The 4,760-nt window shown below is 36.8% G+C and overlaps 1 pseudogene; it reads right to left on the bottom strand.

Annotated features, from left to right (window-relative positions):
- Window positions 1-3,324: 3,324 nt before the first annotated feature.
- Window positions 3,325-3,753, bottom strand: LOC134366676 (uncharacterized protein C14orf119 homolog; annotated as a pseudogene).
- Window positions 3,754-4,760: the final 1,007 nt, after the last annotated feature.

The following is a 4,760-nucleotide window of genomic DNA, read 5'->3' as shown; positions in this document are numbered from 1 at the left end:
GTGCAATGTTAAGTTAAATAAAAAAAATTAAAAAGAGATTTGGGCTGGTTCCAACTCTTGGCTATTGTAAAGAGTGCTGCAATGAACATTGGGGAACAGGTATACCTTCGACTTGATGATTTCCATTCCCTCTGGGTATATTCCCAGCAGTGGGATAGCTGGGTCATATGGTAGATCTATCTGCAATTGTTTGAGGAACCTCCATACCACTTTCCATAGAGGCTGCACCATTTTGCAGTCCCACCAACAATGTATGAGAGTTCCTTTTTCTCCGCAACCTCGCCAGCATTTATCGTTCAGAGTCTTTTGGATTTTAGCCATCCTAACTGGGGTTAGATGGTATCTCAGTGTGGTTTTGATTTGCATTTCCCGAATGCTGAGTGATGTTGAGCATTTTTTCATATGTCTGTTGGCCATTTGTATATCTTCCTTAGAGAAATGCCTACTTAGCTCTTGTGCCCATTTTTTAATTGGGTTGCTTGTTTTTTTCTTGTAAAGTTGTTTGATTTCCTTATATATTCTGGATATTAATCCTTTGTCTTGTGGTGGATATAAATTAAAGCATGCTATTAAACAATTATTAATGATTTATGACTTCACAATCAGAAATTTCACTCCTATTTTCAAAATTGGAACACAGAAAGATGTAGAGCTCACTAAAATCTTTCAAATTCAGTATAAAGATTTTCCTTTAAACTTTGAGTAATTAATACAATAAAAAGTTCTTTTGGTAATTGTGTATGATTTACTTCTGCCAGATTTTGGCCAACTCCTTGGGCCCAAAACCGGCTAGCAGGAAAAACTAAGACCCTAGAATATGAATTACCTAAAGAAGATAAAAACTGAACCTCTCATGGTTACATTGATGTACCTTCTCAGAACAGGGAGATCCCTGGGAAACTCCTAATCAAACCAAAAGTTGTATTCTTTCTATGCCTCTATGAACTTAGCAAACCATGCTGAAGAGATAGCAATGGTTTTCTAACCATAAGAGAACTAAATATGAGAGCAATGAAGAGAATCTATTTAACAAGCAATTTCTTCTTAGAATAGTAATCCCCAGTTTCAAATTTGTAACTCAGGGAAACTATATAAAGGGTAATGAGGGTCTCTGGGACTTGCCCCCTGCCAATATTTCAAAAAGTCTAACAGTAGTCTGTGAATAAATTTTGTAAAGGCACAGTGAAAATCGTTTTCAAAACATGAGGTTTAAGTGAGAAAAATAATAGATGGTGGGTTGGTGAGAACCTAGTTGGTGAGAAAACGGGAAGTTGATCTAGTATAGAATTTCTCAATGTAAATTACTCAGAATATTATTTTGTAGATTAATAAGCATTACCAATCATTTCAATGGTCAAATATGTTTAGGAAATGCTCTGTTTAAAATAAATAATTTGCCTTTCGATGACTCTCCAAGACGGAAATAGAAACAATTTCCCAAACTTATTTTTTGGCCATGGAATTTTTCTTTCAGAGAATCTGGCAGAAATAAAGTTCCACTGAATTTACCTTGGTTGATGCTTACTTAGATAACATAGCCAACCAAACAGAAACAGATATCTGAAGATAAAAACCTTAGCTGCTTTCAGATTCTGTTAGAGCATTTTCACTCTGGTGGAATAATTTGGATGCCGTTGGCTTTTTTTTTGGTAGGTCTCTGCTGACTCAGTGACTCATAGTCCTCTGTCTTGGAATTCATCACTTGAAGTTTGCTTTGTGACTTCCTCTACAAATGGCCTGCCCAGGGTTATGCTTTGTCTGACTTTTCACAACACAGGTCCAGGAAAATAAGAGCCTGGACTTTTTTCCTTAAATTTCAGACAGATTATGTCATGATTCAACTGAATTGTAACAGCACTGCTTGCCAGATGTTCCAGTCAGGAAAACATAATCCAAAATGGTTAAGGAATTGGGGATCCTTGGAGCACATCAGACAAATGAATAAAACCAGGAAGGTAATCTTGACAAATGCCCATGTGTTACTTTTACTGAGCTTGGCATATTGGAAAACCACAGGATTTACAGGCAGAAAGACAGGAGGTCTGAATCTTACCTTTGGCTATTGGTAGCTCTGTGAATTTGAGCAATTTATATTACTTGTCTAAACCTCAACTTCTCATTTGTAACAAGAAGGTAACAATGCCAACTTTGAATACTTGAGAAGATTTTAAATATTCAATATCAGCATAGAATATTCTGGCATGTATTTGGCAATAAATAAATTGTATTGTTATTATTAATGACTAAGAATGCAAAAAATTTCATTTGAATTCTCTTGCCTCTACCACAATCTTTTGAACCTATTTCTTCCCACCCCTTCCTCTCCTTTCGCACCTCCCCTAATCACTAGATCATAGACAATGATTGATAGCATACATTCTTTCTTTTTTAAAAACAATTTTCTATTCAGTGGAGGATGTCTGATGATTGAAAACACTTATAGGTGGAAATAGATGCATTTCTCATGATGAATTTTTAAAAAATGTTAAATAATTTTACGGGAGCGATTTCCAAATAGGCCATCTCCCTAGCATTCGATTTGTAACATTTTTGTGGGATTCTAAAGCTAATTATTTTTTTTTTCCACCTGAAGATCCATTATTTATTTTGGTGCAAAAAATAAACCTTTCAACCTGTCAAGAGTATCACTTGTTTTCCTATTGTTGTAGAGCAAACTCACAGAATAGGAACACTTGCTACCAGGTCCAAGGATATCACATATGTTTTAGAAAAAAATTCATTGCTATTTGGATTCAAATAAACACTGTGGAAGAGAGAGTAACTATCTCCCTCCCCTGATTTTCCATAATTTTACTAAATCATCACTAAGAAAGCTGGTGGTTTGGATGTAACATAATCATGCTAGAATCTGGTCAGGGTGGAAAAGTCAGACATCTGAATCCAGCTAAACTATAAAAATATGACCTTATATTGTCCTTTTCTCCTGTTTCTGGGAAAGAAGACCTCTACTTTATATCCCTCAAGGGCCAGCAGTAGGCTTGGGTTATAATATATAGGTTCCCTTTGGTTATAGTTGCAAAAGAAGGCATCACATTTTTGAGGGTTTGCTATTTCTTGGAAACAAACAAACTAGGAGACAGAATGATGACCTGTATTGCTTAGATGGATAACATTTACCCTAGGAGTCCATTTGACATGCTGTTAATGTTGAAATAACTATGACCATGCTGGTCAGCAAGTTCAGTCAGCTGATTGGGATACCACTCCCAGATCTTTAAACGACACATTTGAATTGAGTTCTCACTGTAGAGTCATGGCCTCGGCTCCATCAGTTGTGTTTATCATCTTTGATCTGAATGCATGTCAATCTTTAACAGCTGTAGCAGCCACTGCTTGGTAAAACTTTGTCACAAAGTCTGGCTCACTGACTTCCAGCTGCCTGCCAAAATCATTGCTCTCCTCCTCAGCCAAGCCTTGAAATCACTGATCCTTAAAACATAGCTGGCACTCAAACATACAGGGTTGTCGGTTTGCCCCAGCCACACTAAGCTGCTCCAGACCATTCAAGAGTGGCTGTATTTGTCCTGGCACTGCCTTAGCTACCAAATGCTGTAGGAAATGTTCACGCTGGGGTCTTGAACAACTGGCAAACCAGTGAAGAATACACTTCATCTCCTGAGAAGTGATGTAAGACATTGGGGGAGGGAAAGAGTTAGTAATATTGTCTGGTACTGAGGATAAGGGAGAAGGTAAAGATAGTGGCATTAAAGATAAAGATGATTCCAGTGGCATCCTCCCCTTTCCTCTCGGGGGGCACCCACGGATAGTCACAAGAGTCCTTAGACTCCCTCCACTTCCATGTTTCCTGAAAATTCTAAGCAGAGCCAGCCCAACAGCCCACCACAAAGCTAACTTTTGACCCCACACCCAGAACTCAAATTTCTAGGAACCTTTTGAACCTTTTAATCATCCGATGCTTTTCATAACAGATATTAGCAGCATACTATTTATTGTTTTTCCTGCTATTTTTAATTCCCTCATGCTATGCAAGCATGAAAAATGTCTTATTTTACACTGGTTATGCTCAGTTTTAAAAATGTCTCAAATTTTAATTTTATTTTCTATTTCATGTCTTTATCTTCGATTACAACAATATAAAATAAAATGAATCACATGATGTTAGCACTAATTGTGAACAGCAGAAATATGTGTGAAATCCGGGTTTACTACTAAACTCACACAGTGACTACTCACATTGAAATTTTAAATAAACATTACAAATTAAAAATATAAGATCACTTAGTGCCACTAAAATATGTTATGTATTCCCAAACTGCTAATATTCAGTGCCCCCTGCTGCTTGAAGTTATTTTTCAGCTATGAAATATTCTAATGATTTTTCTCTCCTATTTGCTAAGCTTTGTCACACGTAATTTTACTAACAGCACTACACAGAAATGACTACACTCATCAGTGTTTTCTCACAGCTTGCTCATGTTCTGTGTATGAGCAATGCAGTTTTGTTTGATTTTGTGTTCTTTCAAATGGGTTGTGCAGTATTAGTTGTGGAACTTTTATTCATGCTGCTCCCTCTGACTTGTATGCTTTCTCTTCAGCGTCTTTCTCTGTTTGGCTAAGTTATCTACTACTTGACCTTCAATACCTTCTCCAGGAAGCTTTCCCTGATAAATCCAAACTGGGTTAAATACCTTCTCATGTACTTTCCTACCATTTAGTGTTTACTTGCATTATGGTTTTCATATTTTTCTGGGAGTTTCTCTTTGCTTATTTATCTCCCC

This window comes from Cynocephalus volans, chromosome X (assembly GCF_027409185.1).
Source record: "Cynocephalus volans isolate mCynVol1 chromosome X, mCynVol1.pri, whole genome shotgun sequence".
Lineage (NCBI taxonomy): Eukaryota > Metazoa > Chordata > Mammalia > Dermoptera > Cynocephalidae > Cynocephalus > Cynocephalus volans.
Note: the sequence above shows the minus strand (reverse complement) of the source record. Positions and strands in the feature narration are given on the sequence as shown.